General features: G+C 36.9%; 1 protein-coding gene across 6 annotated transcripts in view; it reads right to left on the bottom strand.

Annotated features, from left to right (window-relative positions):
* BEND7 (BEN domain containing 7) overlaps positions 1-23264 on the bottom strand; it is a 128428-nt gene that overhangs the window by 79663 nt on the left and 25501 nt on the right. Inside the window, exon 1 of one of the 6 annotated variants that reach the window (XM_077169393.1) lies at positions 12742-13449. The exons of the other annotated variants lie outside the window; for them this stretch is intronic. The gene's annotated coding sequence lies outside the window, so the exon portion shown is untranslated. Of the gene's footprint in view, positions 1-12741; positions 13450-23264 lie in introns of those variants that run through there. 6 annotated transcript variants of the gene reach the window in all.

Below are 23264 nucleotides of genomic sequence, written 5' to 3'. Positions count from 1 at the left end.
GAGGAACCTAGAAAAGAACAGCAAACTAACCCCAAAGCAAATAGGAGAAGAGAAATAACAAAGATTAAAGCAGAGATAAATGAATGGGAGAACCAAAGAACAATAGAAAGAATCAATAAAACCAAAAGCTGATTCTTTGAGAAAATCAATAAAATTGATGGGCCACTAGCAAGACTGACAAAGACAAAAAGAGAGAGGATGCAAATTAACAAAATAAAAAATGAGAAGGGGTGCATTACCACAGACCCTGAAAAAATAAAAGAAATCATAAGAGGAAACTATGAACAACTATACACCCACAAACTAGACAACTTAGATGAAATGGACAAATTTCTGGAGACACACAAACAAGCTACATTGACTCAGGAAGAAACAGAAGATTTCAACAAACCAATGACAAGTAAGAGATTCACTCAGTCATCAAAAATCTTCTTACAAAGAAAAGCCCAGGACCAGATGGCTTCACAGGGGAATTTTCTCAAACACTCCAAAAAGAACTAACACCAATCCTGTTCAAGCTGTCCCAAGCAATTGAGGAAAAAGGAACTCTACTTAACTCATTTTATGAAGCCGATATCATTTTAATACCAAAACCGGGTAAAGATGTTATAAGAAAGGAAAACTACAAGCCAACCCCCCTAATGAACACAGATGCAAAAATTCTCAATAAAATAATAGCAAATTGAATCCAACAGCACATTAAAAGAATTATACACCATGACCAGGTGGGGTTTATACCAGGAATGCAAGGATAGTTCAACACAACAATTAATTAATGCAAAAGAGAAAAAAAATCACATGATTATCTCAATTGATGCTGAAAAAAGCATTGAACAAAATTCAGTATCCTTTTCTGATAAAAACACTCCAAAAGATAGGAATCAAAGGTAACTACCTTAATATGAAAAAGGAAATACATGAAAAACTATAGTCAGCATCATACTCGACGGAGAGAGACTGAAAGCCTTTCCCCTAAGATCACGTACAAGACAAGGAGGCCCACTGTCACCACTATTATTTAACCTTGTGCTAGAAGTTCTAGCTAGAGCAATCAGGCAGGACAAAGAAACAAAAGGCATCCAAATTGAAAAGGAAGAAGTAAGACTCATTATTTGCAGATGATATGCTACTATACTTGGAAGATTTTGAGAAATCTACAGCAAAGTTACTTGAGCTAATAAATTCAGCAAGGTGGCAGGATATAAAAGTAATGTGCAAAAATCAGTATCATTTTTATACACAAGCAATGAGCTAGCTGAGAAGTCAGTTGAGGAAAAAATTCCATTCAAAACAGCAACAAAAAGAATCAAATACTTAGTAATGAACTTAACTATGAATGTAAATAACTTGTACACAGAAAACTACATAACATTGCTAAAAGAAATCAAAGGAGATCTCAATAGGTAGAAAGACATTCCCTGCTCATGGACAGAAAGGATAAATATAGTTAAGATGTCAATTCTCCCCAAATTGATCTACAGATTCAACACAGTACCAATCAAGATTCCAACAATCTACTTTGAAGATTTGGAAAAGCTAATCATCAAATTTTTCTGGAAAAGAAAGAGACCCCGAATAGCTAAAAGCTTCCTAAAAAAAGAAGAACGAAATGGGAGGATTAACACTACCTGATTTTAAAACCTATTATAAAGCCACAGTGGTCAAAACAGCATGGTATTGGCACAAAGACAGAAGCACTGACCAATGGAATAGAATCAAGAGTGCAGAACTAGACCACCAAATCTATGGTCAACTGATTTTTGACAAGGCTCCCAAATCCTCTGAACTGGGACAAAATAGTCTCCAATAATTGGGTATGGAAGAACTGGATATCAACAGCCAAGAGAATAAAAGAGGACCCCTATCTTACACCCTACACAAAAATTAACTCAAAATGGATTAAACACTTAAATATAAGAACCAGCACCATAAAGCTTCTAAAAGAAAATGTACTGAAACATCTCCAAGACCTAGGAATAAGAGGCAGTTTCCTAAACTTTACACCCAAAGCACAAGCAACAAAAGAAAAAATAGGTAAATGGGAACTCCTCAAAATCGATGCTTCTGCACCTCAAAAGACTCTATCAAAAAGGTGAAAAGGCAGCTAACTCAATGGGAGAAAATATTTGGAAATCACCTATCAGACAAAGGTTTGATTTCCTGTATACATAAAGAAATCATACAACTCAACAACAAAAGAACAAACAACCCAATTATAAAATGGGCTAAAGATATGAATAGGCATTTTTCTGAAGAGCAAATACAGATGGCTCAAAAGCACATGAAGAGATGCTCATTTTCACTGGCTAGAAGGGAAATGCAGATCAAGACTACAATGAAATACCATCTCACACCTATAAGAATGGCTGCTATCAAACAAACAGGAAACTATAAATGTTGGAGAGGATGTGGAGAAACTGGGACACTTATGCACTGCTGGTGGGAGTGTATAATGGTGCAGCCACTATGGAAGACTGTTCGGCTGTTCTTTAGGAAACTAAACATCGAGTTGCCCTATGACCCAGCAATAGCACTACTTGGTATATACCCAGAAGAGCTGAAAGCAATGACACAAACAGACATTTGTACACCGATGTTCATAGCAGCATTATTCACAATCACCAAAAGATGGAAACAAGCCAAATATTCATCAACAGATGATTGGATTAACAAAATGTGGTATATACATAAAAAATTGATGGAATATTATGCAGCAGTAAGACAAAATGACATCATGAAGCAAATGACAAGAAGGATGAGCCTTGAGGACATAATGCTGGGTGAAGTTAGCCAGACTCAAAAGGATAGATATTATGATTCCACTTTTATGACCAGCATAAAGGTATAATCAGAGGCTTATAACACAGAATATGGGGGACTTCAAGATACACAGAAGCTACAGATGGGTGAACCGTTAGCTAATGAGGTTGAACTCCAATGTAAGGGAATAGACAGGAGCGAAGGTGGTTCTCCAGTGGCTCTAGAAGTAATATTACCATATTGAAGATGAACAAGATTGAAAGGGGCTGTATAGATGTACATGCTCCACTGACTCACACTAGAAATATGAATGAGTTCTCGTAAGAATTACTTTAAAGATATGATTCTTGTATAAAGAGTGTTTTAAGTTCAGGGTACAGGGGCAAAACTGCTATTGCATGCTATGAGCTATGTTCAAAAGGAAATCATCAGCAACAGCAGAGGTAAATAATGGGGTGAGGGACAAGAGTTAGGAGGAGGTTTAAATTTCCTATTTGGCAAGGGTGTTTATTGGTTTTCTGTCTCTTGGAAACAATGAAATTATCTAAAATTGAGAATGTTGATGGACTGTGGACTTTGGGCCCTCTACATGATGCCCGATGAATGCAGGTGGCTGAAGGATGCACTGATGGAGAAGTAGATTTGCAAACGATGGTGTATACTTATGAACGAAGGTTGTGCTGCTACAAAAAGGAATAAAGTCGTGAGGCATGCAACGAAGTGAATGAATATGTGGGATATTTGGTGAGACAAAATAAGTCAGAAACAAAAAAACAACAATGGTATGGTCACCTTTAGAAAATGCTTATAAGAAAAAGGGGGCCTAGATTATAAACTTTAAGAGCAGATACATTAAGTCCGAAGTGTGGCTTATTATTTCTGGATTTTGAGAAGTTATTTTATATATAGAACCTGATATTTAGAGATAAGAACAAAGCTGAACAGGTTGGGGTTGAAGGAATTCAGAATATAAGGGTAAGGAAGACAGTGTCTATATTTTAGAACCACACATACTCTTTGAGATCAATGGAAGAAAGGTTTACTTGATCTGGAACTAAAATTTTCTGTAGTGCATAATCTACTTCAGCCTATCTGTACAGCTCATTTGAACAAATGAAACACAGGAAGCAAAGAAAAAGAAAGAGGTCCTTTAATTCTGTATAGTTTATTTTAATGTCTGGAAACATCCTAGAGTATATTAAGAAGATAATCAAAAAGTATTGGCAAAGTCCCCTGAGGGTGGGGAGAAAGAATATGGAACTATTAAACCTTACCATCAGGGAATCCCCTGATACTGTGTCAAAGTTTGGGGGTACCCAAATCAATAGGCCATGCCCTCGATCATAAGGCTTACTCCTATAAAGCTTACATAAGTAGCGGAGAAGCTTAGACTACCTATAGGCATGCCTAAGAGTTACTTCTGGAGGACCTCTGTTAATCAGATGTGGCCTCAGTCTCTCTAAGCCCCACTCTGCAAGTGAAATCATTGCCCTTCCCCCTATGTAGGACATGACATCCAGGGGTGAAAGTCTCCCTGGCGACATGGGAGATGACTCCCAGGGATGAATCCAGACCTGGCACTATCAGATCAACAATTCCATCCTGACCAAAACGGAGAAAAAGAAGTGTTATTAATAATGTATCAGTGGCAGAGAGAGTTCAAATAGAGTCTAGAGGCTATTCTGGAGGTTACTCTTACATTTAGGGCAAATATATAAGATTCCACAAGGGTTTCAGGCACTAGAGTAACTTTCTAGAAACCTACATCCTCCAGATGGATCCCTGGTCCAGATAAGTCCTAAAACCTAGCCCAGTCTCTCCAGAACATCAGATAGTTTCATCTCCCTACCCATATTATTTACAGACTCTTCCAGCATAAAAAAATTTAGAATTGCCATAGCCCAAACAATCCCAAAGAGGTACAGAAAGATCAAAGGTGATACGGTGGAATTACACACTGAAGATAGGACTTAACAAATGAATATGAATATTGAATCATTCAACTGATATCTCTTTTAGTCTCTAGTACTTTAGAGCAGCTAGAAATAACCTAAAATTGTGAAACTGTAACCCATGTCAATGTCTGAAATATGTTCTACAACTAATTGTGGTGCTGTGCTTTGAAATTGATAGCTTTTTTGCATATATGTTATTGTTCACACACAAAAAAAGAAGGAAAAAAGTCGATTGTGATGATAAAAAAGTATTTAAGCTCTCTAGCCTCCTATATTCTGGAGCAGCTAGAAGGAAAAATGAAAGGAACATATGGTAGTCCATGACAAACTCTGGGGTTTGTCCTGTAACCACTTGTTGAAGACTACTTTGAAACTATTGCTTTTTTATTTCTTTGCTTTGTTTATATGTTACACTTTACAATAAAAAAAAGTTAAAAAAAATTGAAGGAGAGATTAAAATATTCCCAGACAAACAAATGCTAAAAGAATTTATTAACAAGAAACTTGCCCTCCAAGAAATACTAAAGGGAGTTCTGCTGGCTGAAAAAAAATGACAGGAGAGGGAAGGCTAGAGGAGGGCACAAAACTGAAGAATATTAATATGGGTAACTTAAAGGATAAAAGAGAAAGAGAGAGAGAAAGAAATACATAGATCTGACAAAATCCAAAGGATAAGATGATAGATTCAAGAACTGCCTTTACAGTAATAATGCTAAATGTTAATGGATTAAACTCATCAATTAAAAGATACAGGTTGCCAGAATGGATTAAAAATATGATCATCTATATTCTGCTTATAAGAGACTCATTTTAGAGCCAAGTATACAATTACATTGAAAATGAAAGGACAGAGAAAGATGTTCCACGCAGTCTGTAACTAAAAGAAAGCATGAGTAGCTATACTAATATCAGATAAAATAGACTTTAAAAGTAAAGATGTCATAGAAATACTACATATTAATAAAAGGGACAATTTACCAAGAAGAAATAACAATCATAAATGTTTATGCTCCCAATCAAGGAATTCTAAAATACATGAGGCAAACACTGGCAAAACTGAAGGGAACAATAGATGTTTCAACAACGACAGTGGGAGATTTCAATATATGACTCTCCTCTATAGACAGAACAACCAGACAGAGAATCAATAAGGAATTAGAGAATCTAAACAAATGTGATAAATGAATTAGACCTAACAGACATACATAGAGTGTTATACCCCAAAACATCAGGATATGCATTCTTCTGGTGCTCACAGAACATTCTCCAGAATAGATCATATATGCTGGGGCACAAAACAGATCTACATAAATTTAAAAAGGTTGAAATTATTTAAAGCACTTTCTCTGACCACAATGGAATGAAGCTGGAAATCAATAACCAACAAAGATCCAGAACTTCCACAAATATATGGAGATTAAATAACCCACTCTTAAACAATCAGTGGGTCAAAGAAGAAATTGCAAGAGAAATTGGTAAATGCCTGGAGACAAATGAAAATAAGAATACAACATATCAGAACTCATGGGATGCAGCTAAGGCAGTGCTGAGAGGGAACCTTATTGCCCTAAATGTCTACATCAAAAAACAACAACAACAACAAAAAAATAGCAAAATTCAAGGACTTAACTGCTCACCTTGAGAAACTAGAGAAAGAACAGCAAACCAACCCCAGAGTAAATAGAAGAAAAGAAATTACAAAGATTAAAGCAGAAATAAATGAATAGGAGAATAAAAGAAAAACAGAAAGAATTAACAATACCAAAAGTTGGTTCTTGGAGAAAATCAATAAAATCTATGGACCCCTGGCTAGGATGACAAAGGTAACAAGAGAGAGGATGTAAACAAGCAATACCAAAACTGAGAGGGAGGGTCATTACCATGAACCCTGAGAAAACAACAAAAAAATCATAAGAGGATACTATGAACAACTATACACCAACAAACTAGACAACTCAGATGAAATGGACAAATTCCTAGAAACACATGAACAAGTCATACTGACTCGAGAAGAAATAAAAGATTTCAACAAAGCAATCACATAAAGAGATTCAATCAGTCATCAAAAATCTTCTTACAATGAAAAACCCAGGGCTTCACAGTGGAATTTTCCAAAAAGAACTACCACCATTCCTGTTCAAACTTTTCCAAAAAATCATGGAAAAAGGAACACTGCCTAACTCATTTTATGAAGCTAATATCACTCTAAGGCCAAAAACTGGATAAAGATGCCATAAGAAAGGAATACTACAGGCCACTACCCCTAATGAATACAGATGCAAAAATTCTCAACAAAATACTTGCAAATCAATCCAATGACACATTAAAAGAATTATACACCCCAACCAAGTGGGGTTTAAACCAGGCATGCAAGGGTGGTTTAATACAAGAAAATCAATGTAACATAACACACAAGAATAAATCAATGGGGAATCAAATGGTCATTTCAATTGATGCTGAAAAAGCATCTGACAAAATTCAGCATCCTTTTCTGATAAAAACACTCAAAGGGTTTTTTTTAAAAAAAAAGGAAACTTCCTCATTATGATAAAGGGCATATATGAAAATCCCACAACCTGCATCAAACTTAAGGGTAACAGACTGAAAGCAATCCCCCTAAGATCAGGAATGAGACAAGGAGGCCTACTGTCACCACTATTATTCAACATTGTTCTAGAAGTTCTAGGTAGAACAATCATGCAAGAAAAAGAAATAAAAGGCATTCAAATTGTAAAGGAAGTAGTAAAACTTTCATTATTTGCAGATGATATGATCCTATACTTGGAAAATTCTGAGAAATCTACCTTAAAGCTACTTGAGCTAATAAACAAATTCAGCAAAGTGGTGGGATACAAGGTTAATGTACAAAATCAGTAATGTTTCTAAACAAAGTAATGACCTAGCTGATGAGACAATTAAAGAAAAAATTCCATTCAAAAAAAGCAACTAAAAGAATCAAATATTTAAGAATAAATTTAACCAGGGATGTAAAGGACCTGTACACAGACAACTACAAAACATTGCTAAAAGAAATAAAAGAAGATACAAATAGGTGGAAAGACATTCCATGCTCATGGATAGGAAGGTTAAATATCATTAAGATGCCAATTCCACCCAAACTGATCTACAGGTTCAACACAATACCAATAAAAATTCCAACAACTTACCTTGAAAACTTGGAAAAAAAACAGTTATCAAATTCATTTTGAAGGGAAAGAGAACTCAAATAGCCAAATATATTCTAAAAAAAAAGAAGAGTAAAGTGGGAGGACTAACACTCCCACTTTAAAACTTATTATAAAGCCACAGTGGTTAAAACAGCATGACACAGGCACAAAGATAGATATATTGATCAATGGAATCAACTTGAAAGTGCAGAAACAGACCACCAACTATACGATCAACTGATATTGGACAAAGCTCCCAAATCCACTGAAGTGGGACCAAATAGTCCTTTCAATAAATGAACCTGGGAGAGCTGGTTATCAATAGTCAAAAGAATGAAAGAGGACCTCTACCTTACACTCAATACAAAAATTAATTCAAAGTGGATCAAAAACCTAAAAATCAGATCCAGTATCATAAAACTCCTAGAAGAAAATATAGGGAAACATCTTCAACACCTAATAACAGGAGGTGGTTTCTTAAACTTTACACCCAAAGCAAAAGCAACAAAAGAAAAATAGATAAATAGGGACTCCTTAAAATTAAGTGCTTCTGTGCCTCAAAGGACTTTGTCAAAAAGTTGAAGAGGCAGCCAACTTAATGGGAGAAAATATACGGAAACCACATATTGGTTAAGGGTTTGATAGCCACTGAATATAAAGAAAACCATAAGAGTCAACAACATAACAACAACCAACCAAATTATAACATGGGCAAAAGATATGAATAGATATTTTTCAGAAGAGCAAATATAAATGGCTAAAAAACATATGAAGAGATGTTCAGATTCATAAGCTATAAGGGAAATGCAAATCATACCCAGTGAAGTACCATCTCACACCTACAAGAATGGCTACAATTAAACAAGAAACAACAAACGTTAGAGAGGGAGAGGATATGGAGAAATTGCAATGCTTACTCACTGCTGATGGGGATGTATAATGGTACAGCCACTGTGGAAGACAGTTTGGTGGTTCCTCATAAAACTAATTATTGAGCAGCTCTAAGACTCAGCAATACCACTACTTGGTATATACCCAAAATAGCCGAAAGCAGTGGCACATACAGAAATGTGCACATCAACATGTACAGTGGCATTATTCATAATTGCCAAAAGAAGGAAACAATCCAAGTACCCATCAACAGAGAAGTGGATAAATACAATGTGGTATATACATATAATGGAATATTATGCAGCAGTAAGACAAAATGAAGCATGTGACAACATGGAACGAACCTTGAGGATAAAATGGTGAGTGAAATAAGCTAGACACATAAGGATAGATACTATGTGATTTCTCTAATATGACCCTGGTAAAGGTAACTTGGAGTCTTATAAGGTAGAATGTAGGGGACATAGTGATAAACAGAAGTTAAAGATAGGTGAATGATTACCTAATGAGGTTGAATTTAAATGTATGGGAATGGACAGAAGTGATGGTAGTTCAATAGTGGGTCTATAAGTGATATTACCATAATGAAGGTGAGTATGATTGAATAGAGCCATGTATCTCACCAATTAATACTACAATATAAATAAGTTCTTGCAAGGTATGAATCTTGTACAAAGAGTCAATAATAGAGGAGTATATAGAGAAAAATACTATTGCATGCTATGGCATATATTTAACAGGAAGACATTATCAGTGCCATAGCTATACTTGGGATAAACAACAAGAGTTAAGGGGAGTTTTAGATTTTCTCTTTGGTAAGGGTGTGTTTATTTGTTATTTTTCTTTTTGGAGCAGTAAAAATTGTCTAAAATTGAGAGTGGTGATGACTGTACAACTAAGTGAAGATACTGTGAAACACAGATTGTTTATTTTGGATATAATCCAGGATGCCCAGTGGATGGAGTTGGCTGCAGGGCACAATGACTAAGAAGTGGAAAGGCGAACTGTGGTGTATACATACAATGGAAGATTGTGTGGCTAAAAGAAAAGAAAGAAGTTGTGAGGCATGCAGCAAGGTGAATGAACCTTGAGGGCATTGTGTTGTACAAAATAAGACAGAAACAAAGGGACAAATATTGAATGGTCTCTTTTAGAGAATACCTATACCAAAAATTGAGGCCTAGATTAGAAGCCCTTATAGCAGTCACATTTATTCCTGAGCTTTAAGTTTTATTTCTAGATTCTGAGATGCTGTGCTTTATATGTATAACCTGGTATTTCCCTGAAACTTTGGGTACCTGTGTGACACCTAAGTCTCAGGGTTGGAATCTGCAGCTCTCAAGGTCAGCATTGCTACAAACAACATTGTTTGTTAAACAAACAAAAAAGAGATCAGGCTTCAATTAGATACACAAATGAAGCTGATCTGGTTGAGACTAGGGTAAAGCAAAATACAGGGTAAAACAATAAATATCAAAGTGATTTGAACAGTGAGTAAAAAAATATTTGCAAAGTTCCCTTGGGGGAATGGTGAGAAAGGGGGAAAATGCAACTTCCCTATGTGGAGAATTCTTGATATTCTCACAAGTAGAGAGGACAACCAAAGCAATAGGCTGAGTCCCCAATCTTGGGATTTGTTCATATGAAACTTAACCCCACAAAGGATAGGTCAAGCATACTTAAAATTAGGCCTAAGAGTCGTCCCCAAGAGAACCTCTTTTGTTGCTCAGATGTGGCCTCTTTTTCTCTAAGCACAGCTCTTAATTTATTTATTTTTATTTTTTATTTTTTGCATGGGCAGGCACTGGGAATCAAACCTGGGTCTCTGGCATCTGGCATGGCAGGTGAAAAGTCTGCCTACTGATCCACCATGGTCCAACTAAGCCCAACTCTTAAGTAAAATCATTATCCTCCCCATTACGTGGGACATGACAACCAAGGGCATGAGTATCCCTGGCAACATGGGACATGATTCCCAGGGAGCATGGCCCTGCACGGTGGGACTGACAATGCCTTCCTGACTAAAAGGGCAAAAAGAAATGTAACAAAATAAGACATCAGTGGCTAAGAGTACAAACAGAGTGGAGAAGCTATTCTTGAGGCTACTCTTACGTAAACTTCAGTTAGACATTGCTAATTGCCACAGTGTGCCAGACCCCAGCTAATACCATTCCTGTTAACTCTGTTAACCCTAAAAAAACACTGGGGGCTCTTATCTAAGATCCTACAAATGTTGCACACACTAAGTTTATTTTTTCAGAAACCTAAAACCTTCAGATGGTTCCTAAACCAGATAAATCCTGAAACTCAGAGGTGCCATTCTCTCCAAGAATATCAACTAATTCCATACCCCTATTCCACACTGTCAACACATACTTTTCAACATGCCAAAAGTTAGAATGGGCATAATCTAAATATTTCTAAAGACTGGGAGAAGGATCAAAAGAGGAGGAGTTGTATCAGAGAGGTTAGGTTTTAAGAAATGAGTATGACTGCTGAATCACCACATTGATACTTCTGTTTAGTGTCCAATATTTTGGAGTAGCTAGAAGGAAAAACCTGAAATTGTAGAACTGCAACCTATATTAAACTTTGAAATATGATATAAACTATGTGTTAAAATGTACTTTGAAATTTATTGTTTTGTATATATATTTCACAATAAAAATTATATTAAAAAATCATGGTGCAAAGCCTGACTGAGGTTTGATGTATTAGTTGACCTCTACTTGTCTTTTCAGCTCTGATTACTCAGTATCTTCCCACGTATAAATACCAAGAAAAGACAATGAACTATGTAGAGAAATGTGATTCTGTCAGGAAACCGGAACACTTTTCCTGATTCCTTTCTAAGCCTTTCTATGTCTTCACCATACCCTCGACTCCAGGAGGCTCAAACTTTTTAGAAGAAACAAACAAATGTGTACATGCCATGATGCTACCTTAGCGCTAAACACTCTTAATTGAGATTGTTTGGAAAGTTGAGTCTAAACTACAACTATTGGCAAAGTCTAAAACAGACTCCCAGCAAAATCCTATTCTTCATTACATTGCAAGACTCTACTACATCACTTTCCTTTACATAAATAATTTACAAAAGACATAGCCTTGCACAATATGAAAAGAATGGGCATGTTTTAGTTTGCAAGCTGCCAGACTGAGCTATATCAGAATTGGAATGACTTTTAAAAAGGGGAATTTAATAAGTTCCAAGTTTACAGTTCTAAGACTATAAAAATGTCCAAACTAAGGCATCCAGAGAAGGATACCTTAATCCAAGGAAGGTCAATGGGACTTCTCTGTTAGCTGGGTAGTCACGCGGTTGGCATCTGCTGGTCCCTTGCTCCTGGGCTCTGTTGCTTTCAGCCTCTGTTCCTGTGGGGATTCCTCACTTTGCTTCTCTGGGGCTGGTCTTCAACTCTTGGCTTCCCTTGACTTGCTCTAGGTCCTGACTAGCTTAAAATCTCATGGGGACATCTGCTGGGCTACAAGCATCTCCAAAGATCTGTGTCTCTGTTCTCCAAGTGTCAGCATCTGTATCAGTTCTACTCTGAAGTTTCTGTTGGCTCTGTCATTTCTGATGTTTCTCCAAAATGTTTCTCCTTTTAAACACTCTAGTAAACTAATCAAAACCCACTTGGAATGGGTGGAGTTATACCTCCATTTAATCAAAAGGTCACACCCAAAATTAGGCATGCCAGATCTCCGCGGAGATAATCTAACAAAAAAGTTTCTGCCCTACAGTATTGAATTAAGATTAAAGGAAACAGTGGCCTCTACAAGATTGAATCAGGCTTAAAACATGTCTATCCTGGGGTATACAATTTTTTTTTGAAGTGAAAGGAAATATATTTTAATATTTGTTTTATAAACAATCACAGATTTTTAATGTATAGCAAGTTACTGCTTAATAGCTCTTTAAAAAAATTTTTTTAAACATAACAGCATACAAATACGAACATTCTTACCATATGATCATTCCGTTGTTGGTATATAATCAATAACTCACAATACCATCACATAGTTGTATATTCATCACCACGATCATCTCTTAGAACATCTGTACCAATTCAGAAAAAGAAATAAAAAGAAAAAGAAAAAAACCTCATACATACCATACCCCTTACCTACCCAATATATTTTAGCCTTTGTTTCCCATTTTTTTTCTATACCCCTTATCATTCCCTTTCATTGATTATAGCATTTCAATTTACTAAATTTATTTTAATGTTTGTTTCCCCTATTATTTATTTATTTATAATCCCTATGTTTTACTCATCTACTCATACCATAGATAAAAGCATCAGATACAAGGTTTTCACAATCACATAGTCACATTGTGGAAGCTATATCATTATACAATCATCTTCAAGAAACATGGCTACAGCTCTACATTTTCAGGTACTTCCCTCTAGCCTCTCCAATATACCTTAACTAAAATGGTGGTATCTAAATAATGCTTAAGAATAACCTCCAGGATAACCTCTTGACTATGTTTGAAATCTCTCAGCCACTCACATTTTATTTTGTCTCACTTCTCTCTTCCCCTTTTGGTCTAGAAGGTTTTCTCAATTCCTTGATGCTGAATCCCAGCTCATTCTAGTATTTCTGTCCCACGTTGCCAGGAAAGTTTACACCCTGGGAGTGATGACCCACGTAGGGAGGGGGAGGGCAGTGAGTTTGCTTGTTGTGCTGGCTGAGAGAAAGAGGCCACATCTGAGCAACAAAAGAGATTCTCTGGGGGTGACTCTTAGGCCTAATTTCAAGTAGGCTTAGCCTATCCTTTGTGGGGATAAGTTTCATTTGAACAAACCCCAACATTGATGGCTTGGCCTACTGCTTTGGCTGTCCCCACTGCTTGTGAGAATATCAGGAATTCTCCACATGGGGAAGTTAAATTTTCCTCCTTTCTTGCCATCCCCTCAAGGGGACTTTGCAAATACTTTTTTATTCACTGTTGAAACACTCTGGGATTTATTGGGGCATCACTCTGGACAAACCTACAAACTCTCATGCCCTACTCAAGGTTCCATTACTTATGGTGTTCAGTTAAACTCTTCACATAAGTTATATTAGGAAATACACTAGCCAAATTATAAATTTGGGTACATAATATATTTTAACTGGCACAGAACATAACCCAGAAGTCATCATACATGATCTCCCCTAACCAGCAGGAATGAACAGCCAGATTACTTAGACTTGGATGACAAAAGAAAAGGATGATAGCACATAAACAGAGAGATTCTATGTGAGTACTGTGAGTCCATCTGCACATGCTTTCCTATTATGAAGATTCACAACGAACAGTCACCATACTTTTGCTCCTACAAATGGTGCTAGAAAGACATTCATAAAACTTTCTAAAAAATAAAAGAAATGCTGTATCAGAAACAGGATGAAGTCCAGTAGAATTACATTAAACTAAAGTTATAAAAAAACAATACACACTGGGGCCAAGATGGCGGCTTAGCAATGTGCACATTTTAGTTCGTCCTCCAGAACAACTACTAAATAACCAGAAACAATACAGAACAGCTCCCGGAGCCACGTCAGTGACCGGACACACAGCATACCCCAGTCTGGACCAGCTGGACTGGCTGCGAGACTCCCCAGAACCATGAGTTCCCCAAGCCCTGGCGGCCAGCGCCCCTCCCCCGCAGGCGGCTTCCCAGAGGGAAAGGAAAGAGACTCTAAACCTGGTCAAGACGGAGGTTGCTCATTGGGCTGACGGAAAAAGAGGAAAGGGGAGGAAATAGAGGATTTTGTGGCTGTCTTTCTACAGAGGCTTGGCTACCTCTGGATTCAGTGGCAGGACTTCTCAGGCTGCAACTGCCCCAGGCATAGGCAGAAACGGACTGCTTTCAGGGCTGTTTCCTGCCTGTGCCTTCCCCGGGGGAGGGGTGAAGCCCAATTCAGGTGGAATCCCTCCCTCAAGGAATTCAGACCCCAGGGCTTGGCAATTTGAAGCCATTAAAACCAGTCTACAGCCTCTCCTCTGTCTCCACCACACCCCCAGCAGGGAGAGTCTTCCAAACATAAAGGTGCCACAACATCGTTTGCTGGTGGGACCTGCAGGCAGACAAGCACCATATACTGGACAGCATAAGAAAAACAGCCCAGAGACTTCACAGGGAAGTCTTTCAACCTGCTGGGTCTCACCTTCAGGGAAAACTGACGCAGGTGAATCCTTCCCCCTGATAGGAGGCCAGTTTTCTGGGAAGACCCAGCTGGAGTCTATAATACCTACATAGGCCCTCCTAAGGGTGGGGAGGGAAAAGGCACCATACAAGCAGGGCAAGAAACAAGAGAACAAGAACTGAAAAATTCTCCTCTGTTAAACAAAACCTAAGCTAGAGGTCCAGAAAAAGCTGAACTGAAGGTCAAAGAACAGATAGGCAACAAATTCATCTAGCAAGAAAACCCTAGGTAAGAGAAGTGAAAGCAATCTCCAGAATAAACTAATTAAGGTAATTAAATGTCTAGATGCCAGCAAAAAATAACTAATCACACCAGGAAAACTGAAGATATGGCCCAGTCAAAGGAACAAACCAATAGTTCAAATGAGATACAAGAGCTGAAACAATTAATTCAGAATATACGAACAGACATGGAAAACCTCATCAAAAACCAAATCAATGAATTGAGGGAGATACGAAAAAGGAAGGAAAGAACAAAAAGAAGAAATGGACAGTTTGAAAAAACAAATCACAGAACTTATGGGAATGAAAGGTACAGTATAAGAGATGAAAAAAACAATGGAAACCTACAATGGTAGATTTCAAGACACAGAGGTTAGGACTAGTGAACTGGAGGATGGAACATCTGAAATCCAACAAGAAACAGAAACTATGGAAAAATATGAGCAGGGAAAAAAAAATGGAAAAATATGAGCAGGGACTCAGGGAATTGAATGATAATATGAAGCACAGAAATATACGTGTTGTGGGTGTCCCAGAAGGAGAAGAGAAGGGAAAAGGGGGAGAAAAACTAATGGAAGAAATTATCACTGAAGATTTCCCAACTCTTATGAAAGACCTAAAATTACAGATCCAAGAAGTGCAGCATACCTCAAAGAGAATAGATCCAAATAGACATACTCCAAGACACTTACTAATCAGAATGTCAGAGGTCAAAGAGAAAGAGAGGATCTTGAAAGCAGCAAGAGAAAATTAATCCATCACATACAAGGGAAACCCAATAAGACTATGTGTAGATTTCTCAGCAAAACCATGGAGGCAAGAAGACAGTGGGTTGATACATTTAAACTACTAATAGAGAAAAACTGCCAACCAAGAATTCTATATCCAGCAAACTTGTCCTTCAAAAATGAGGGAGAAATTAAAACATTCTCAGACAAAAAGTCACTGAGAGAATTTGTGACCAAGAGACCCGCTCTGCAAGAAATACTAAAGGGAGCACTAGAGACAGATATGAAAAAACAGAAGAGAGAGGTGTGGAGAATAGTGTAGAAAGAAGGAAAATTAGATATGACATATAAAATACAAAAGGCAAAATGGTAGAAGAAAGTACTACCCGTACAGTAATAACACTAAATGTTAATGGATTGAACTCCCCAATCAAAAGACATAGACTGGCAGAACGGATTAAAAAACAGGATCCTTCTATATGCTGTCTACAGGAAACACATCTTAGACCCAAAGATAAACATAGGTTGAAAGTGAAAGGTTGGGAAAAGATATTTCATGCAAATAACAACCAGAAAAGAGCAGGAGGAGCTACACTAATATCCAACAAATTAGACTTCAAATGTAAAACAGTTAAAAGACACAAAGAAGGATACTATCTACTAATAAAAGGAACAATTCAACATGAAGACATAACAATCATAAATATTTATGCACCGAACCAGAATGACTCAAAATACATAAGGCAAACACTGCAAACACTGTAAAGGGAAATAGACACATCTACCATAATAGTTGGAGACTTCAATTCCCCACTCTCATCAACGGACAGAACATCTAGACAGAGAATCAATAAAGAAACAGAGAATTTGAATATTGCAATAAATGAGCTAGACTTAACAGACATTTATAGGACATTACACCACACAACAGAAGGATATACCTTTTTCTCAAGTGCTCATGGATCATTCTCAAAGATAGACCATATGCTGGGTCCCAAAGCAAGTCTCAACAAATTTAAAAAGACAAATCATACACAACACTTTCTTAGATCATAAAGGAATGAAGTTGGAAATCAATAATAGGCAGAGCACCAGAAAATTCACAAATATGTGGAGGCTCAACAACACACTCTTAAACAACTAGTGGGTCAAGGAAGAAATTACAAGAGAAATCAGTAAATATCTCGAGGCAAATGAAAATGAAAACACAACATATCAAACTTACGGGATGCAGCGAAGGCAGTGCTAAGAGGGAAATTTATTGTCCTAAATGCCTATATCAAAAAAGAAGAAAGGGCAAAAATTCAGGAATTAACTGTTCACTTGGAAGAACTGGAGAAAGAACAACAAACTAACCCCAAAGCAAGCAAAAGGAAAAAAATAACAAAGATTAGAGCAGAAATAAATGAAATTGAGAACATAAAAACAATTGACAAAATCAATAAAACCAGAAGTTGGTTCTATAAGAAAATCAATAAGATTGGTGGGCCCTTAGCAAGATTGACAAAAAGAAGAAGAGAGAGGATGCAAATAAATAAGATCAGAAATGGAAGAGGAGACATAACCACTGACCCCAAAGGAAAAAAGGAGGTAATAACAGGATACTATGAACAACTTTATGCTAATAAATACAACAATGTAGATGAAATGTACAACTTCCTAGAAAGGCATGAACAACCAACTTTGACTCAAGAAGAAATAGATGACCTCAACAAACAAATCACAAGTAAAGAAATTGAATCAGTCATTAAGAAGCTTCCCAAAAGGAAAAGTCCAGGACGAGACGGCTTCACATGTGAATTCTACCAAACATTCCAGAAAGAATTAGTACCAATCCTGCTCAAACTCTTCAAAAAAAAAAAAAATTGAAGAAGAGGGAAAGCTACCTAATTCATTCCACAAAGCCAACATCACCCTCATACCAAAGCCAGACAAAGATATTACAAAAAAAGAAAACTACAGACCAATCTCTCTAATGAATACAGATGCAAAAATCCTCAACAAAATTCTAGCAAATCGAATCCAGCAACACATTAAAAGAATTATACATCATGACTAAGTAGGATTCATCCCAGGTATGCAAGGATGGTTCAACATAAGAAAATCAATTAATGTAATATACCATATAAACAAATCAAAGCAGAAAAACCACATGATCATCTCAATTGATGCAGAGAAGGCATGTGACAAAATTCAACATCCTTTCCTCCTGAAAACACTTCAAAGGATAGGAATACAAGGGAATTTCCTTAAAATGATAAAGGGAATATATGAAAAACCCACAGCTAATATCCTCAATGGGGAAAAACTGAAAACTTTCCCCTTAAGATCAGGAACAAGACAAGGATGTCTACTATCACCTCTGTTAATTCAACAGTGTGTTGGAAGTTCTAGCCAGAGCAATTAGACAAGAAAAAGAAATACAAGGCATCAAAATTGCAAAGGAAGAAGTAAAACTATCACAGTTTGCAGATGATATGATACTATATGTCGAAAACCCTGAAAAATCCACAGCAAAAACTACTAGAGCTAATAAATGAGTACAGCACAGTGGCAGGTTACAAGATCAACATTCAAAAATCTGTAGTGTTTCTATACACTAGTAATGAACAATCTGAGGGGGAAATCAAGAAACAAATTCCATTCACAATTGCAACTAAAAGAATAAAATACCTAGGAATAAATTTAACTAAAGAGACAAAAGACCTATACAAAGAAAACTACAAGAAACTGTTAAAAGAAATCACAGAAGACCTAAATAGATGGAAGGGCATACCGTGTTCATGGACTGGAAGACTAAATATAGTTAAGATGTCAATTCTACCTAAATTGATTTACAGATTCAACGCAATACCAATCAAAATTCCAACAACTTACTTTTCAGAAATAGAAAAACCAAAATTTATCTGGAAGGGCAGGGTGCCCCAAATTGCTAAAAGTATCTTGAGGGAAAAAAACGAAGCTGGAGGTCTCACACTGCCTGACTTTAAGGCATATTATGAAGCCACAGTCGTCAAAACAGCATGGTACTGGCATAAAGATAGAAATATTGACCAATGGAACCGAATAGAGTGTTCAGATATAGACCCTCTCATCTATGGACATTTGATCTTCGATAAGGCAGTTAAGCCAACTCACCTGGGACAGAACAGTCTCTTCAATAAATGGTGCCTAGAGAATTGGATATCCATATGCAAAAGAATGAAAGAGGACCCATATCTCACACCCTATACAAAAGTTAACTCAAAATGGATCAAAGATCTAAACATCAGGTCTAAGACCATAAAACAGTTAGAGGAAAATGTAGAGAAATATCTTATAAATCTTATAATTGGAGGCAGTTTTATAGACCTTAAACCTAAAGCAAGAGCACTGAAGAAAGAAAGAAAGAAATGGGAACTCCTCAAAATTAAACACTTTTGTGATCAAAGGACTTCATCAAGAAAATAAAAAGACATCCTACACAATGGGAGACAATATTTGGAAACGACATATCAGATAAAGGTCTAGTATCCAGAATTTATAAAGAGATTGTTCAACTCAACAACAAAAAGACAGCCAATCCAATTACAAAATGGGAAAAAGACTTGAACAGACACTTCTCAGAAGAGGAAATACAAATGGCCAAAAGGCACATGAAGAGATGCTCAATGTCCCTTGCCATTAGAGAAATGCAAATCAAAACCACAATGAGATATCATCTCACACCCAACAGAATGGCCATTATCAACAAAACAGAGAACGACAAGTGCTGGAGAGGACGTTGAGAAAGAGGCACACTTATTCACTGTTGGTGGGAATGTCAAATGGTCCAACTGCTGTGGAAGGCAGTTTGGCAGTTCCTCAAAAAGCTGAATATAGAATTGCCATATGACCCAGCAATACCATTACTAGGTATCTACTCAGAGGACATAAGGGCAAAGACACAAACGGGCATTTGCACACCAGTATTTATAGGAACATTATTTACAATTGCAAGGAGACGGAAACAGCCAAAATGTCCATCAACAGATGAGTGGCTAAACAAACTGTGGTATATACATACGATGGGATATTATGCAGCTTTAAGACAGGATAAACTTATGAAGTATGTAACAACATGGATGGACCTTGAGAACATTATGCTAAATGAAATTAGCCAAAAACAAAAGGACAAATACTGTATGGTCTCACTGATATGAACTGACATTAATGAATAAACTTGGAATATTTTGTTGGTAACAGAGACCATCAGGAGATAGAAATAGGGTAAGATATTGGGTAATTGGAGCTAAAGGGATACAGACTGTGCAACAGGACTAGATACAAAAACTCAGAAATGGACAGCACAATACTACCTAACTGTAATGTAATTATGTTAAAACACTGAATGAAGCTGCATGTGAGAATGGTAGAGGGAGGAGGGCTGGAGACATAAATGAAATCAGAAAGAAAGATAGATGTCAAAGATTGAGATGGTATAATCTAGGAATGCCTAGAGTGTATAATAATAGTGAAATGTACAAAGCACAATTTTAAAAATGTTTTTGCATGAGGAAGAACAAAGGAATGTCATTATTGCAGGGTACTGAAAATCAATGGTAGTTAATATTTTAAAATGTCACCTTCTATGTGAGACTAAAGCAAAAAATGTTTATTTGTTACAAAATTTATATTTTGACTAGTGCATTTCCTAATATAACTTATGTAGATAGTTTGATTGAACGCCATAAGTACTTGGAATCCCAAGTAAGACAAGAGATTTTGCTGGTTTGTCCAGAGTGATGCCCTGATGAATCCCAGAGTGATTCGATCAGTAAGTGGAAAAGTATCTGCAAAGCCCCCTTCAGGGAATGGTGAGAACAGGGAGAAATTCAACTTCCCCAAGTTGAATTCTTGATATTCTCACAAGCAGTGTGGACAACTGAAGCTATAGACTGAGCCCCCAGTCTTGGGGTTTGCTCATATGAAACTTAACCCCACAAAGGATAGGTCAAGTCTACTTAAAATTTAGGCCTAAGAGTCACCTCCAAGACAGCCCCTTTTGTTGCTCAGATGTGGCCTCTCCCTCCAGCCAACATGACGAGCAGTCTCACCACCCGCCCCCTCTCTGCGTGGGACATGACTCCCAGGGGTGTGGACCTTCCTGGCAACGTGGGACAGAGATCCTGGAATGAGCTGAGACTCAGCATCAAGGGACCGAGAAAAACCCTAGAATGAGCTGAGAATTAACATCAAGGGATTGAGAGAACCTTCTCCACCAAAAGGGAGAAGAATGAAATGAGACAAAGTGTCAATGGCTGAGAGATTCCAAACAGAGTCAAGAGTTATCCTGGAGGTTATTCTTACACATTAAGTAGATATCACCTTGTTGTTCAAGATGTAGTGGAGAGGCTGGAGGGAACTGCCTGAAAATGTAGAGCTGTGTTCCAGTAGCCATGTTTCTTGAGGATGATTGAACAATGATATAGCTTTCACAGTGTGACTCTGTGAATGTGAAAATCTTGTGTCTGATGCCCCTTTTATCTACCATATCAACAGACGAGTAGAACACATGGAATAAAAATAAATAATAGGGGGAACAAATGTTAAAATAAATTTAGTTTGAAATGCTAGTGGTAAATGAAAGCAAGGGGTAAGGGGTATGATACGTATAACTTTTTTTTCTCTATTATCATTTTATTTCTTTTTCTGTTGTCTTTTTATTTCTTTTTCTAAATTGATGCAAATGTTCTAAGAAATGATGAATATACAACTATGTGATGATATTAAGAATTACTGATTATATATGTAGAATGGAGTGATATCTTATTGTTTTGTTTGTTGTTAATTTTTTTAATTAATAATAATAAAAAAAAGATGTAGTGGAGAGGCTGGAGGGAACTGCCTGAAAATGCAGAGCTGTGTTCCAGTAGCCATGTTTCTTGATGATGACTGAACAATGATATAGCTTTCACAATGTGACTGTGTGACTGTGAAAACCTTGTGTCTGATGCTCCTTTTATCTACCCTATCAACAGACGAGCAAAACATATAGAATAAAAATAAATAATCGGGGTAACAAATGTTAAAATAAATTTAGTTTGAAATGCTAGTGATCAATGAAAGCGAGGGGTAAGGGGTATGATCGGTATAATCTTTTTTTCTGTTATTTTATTTCTTTTTCTGTTGTCTTTTTATTTCTTTTTTAAATCGATGCAAATGTTCTAAGAGATGATGAATATGCAACTATGTGATGATATTAAGAATTACTGATTATATATGTAGAATGGAATGATACGTTAAAGTTTTTGTTTGTTTGTTGTTAATTTTTTTTAATTAATAAAAAAAAAGGTGTAATGGAGAGGCTGGAGGGAACTGCCTGAAAATGCACAGCTATGTTCCAGTAGCCATGTTTCTTGAGGATGACCAAATAATGATACAGCTGTCACAATGTGACTGTGTGATTGTGAAAACCTTGTGTCTGATGCTCCTTTTATCTACCTTGTCAACAAATGAGTAGAACACATGGAATAAAAATAAATAATAGGGGGAACAAATGCTAAAATAAATTAATTTGAAATGCTAGTGATCAATGAAAGCGAGGGGTAAGGGGTATGATAGGTATAATCTTTTTTTTTCTTTCCTGTGTTCATTTTATTTCTTTTTCTATTGTCTTTTTATTTCTTTTTCTGAATTAATGCAAATGTTCTAAGAAATGATGAATATGCAACTAAGTGATGATATTGTGAATTACTGATTATGTATGTTGATGTTTTATTTTATTTCTTAATTTTTTAATTAATAAATTAAAAACAAACAAAAAACCAATACACTGCTAGGATGGGGTAAGAAAATACCAGAAAAAATAAACCCAACAAACATTTACCAAGCACCTCCTAAGCTACAGAGATCATGTGGCACAAATTGAAAGGTAACTCGCTACTCCCTGCCAAATCTCATCTTCTTTTACCCCAAACCCCTTATGCTGATTACTGCTCTGAAAAAAGTTGTTGGTTAGCTGATGGCTGGGGGTAAGCGGCCGTACTGAGTCAGGCACACAGCACACAGTCACGAAGAAACGACTCAGGAGACAACCCTCAGAGGTAAGTGGAAGGCGTCTGCTTTATTGAGGAAGTGCCCAAGATTATATAGGCTGGGAGCATGCAGGGACATGTGTCAGACGGGGATTGGTGGCCGTTGTTGCTAGGGTGGAGGGCAGATTTAAGGTTAGTGCTTTTGGCATGAACCACTGCCAGTTCCGGGAAGAAAGCCGGTCACGGGTTAGGCCATTTTGTGTTGCCTTGCATCAGCCATGGCAGCCATGTTGGCAATATTTTATGACTTCTCCATCAAAAAGTGGTCCTGATTTTCCTCAGAACC

This window comes from Tamandua tetradactyla, chromosome 7 (genome assembly GCF_023851605.1).
Source record: "Tamandua tetradactyla isolate mTamTet1 chromosome 7, mTamTet1.pri, whole genome shotgun sequence".
Lineage (NCBI taxonomy): Eukaryota > Metazoa > Chordata > Mammalia > Pilosa > Myrmecophagidae > Tamandua > Tamandua tetradactyla.
The sequence above is the reverse complement of the archived record's forward strand: the minus strand, read 5'-3'. Positions and strand labels throughout refer to the sequence as shown.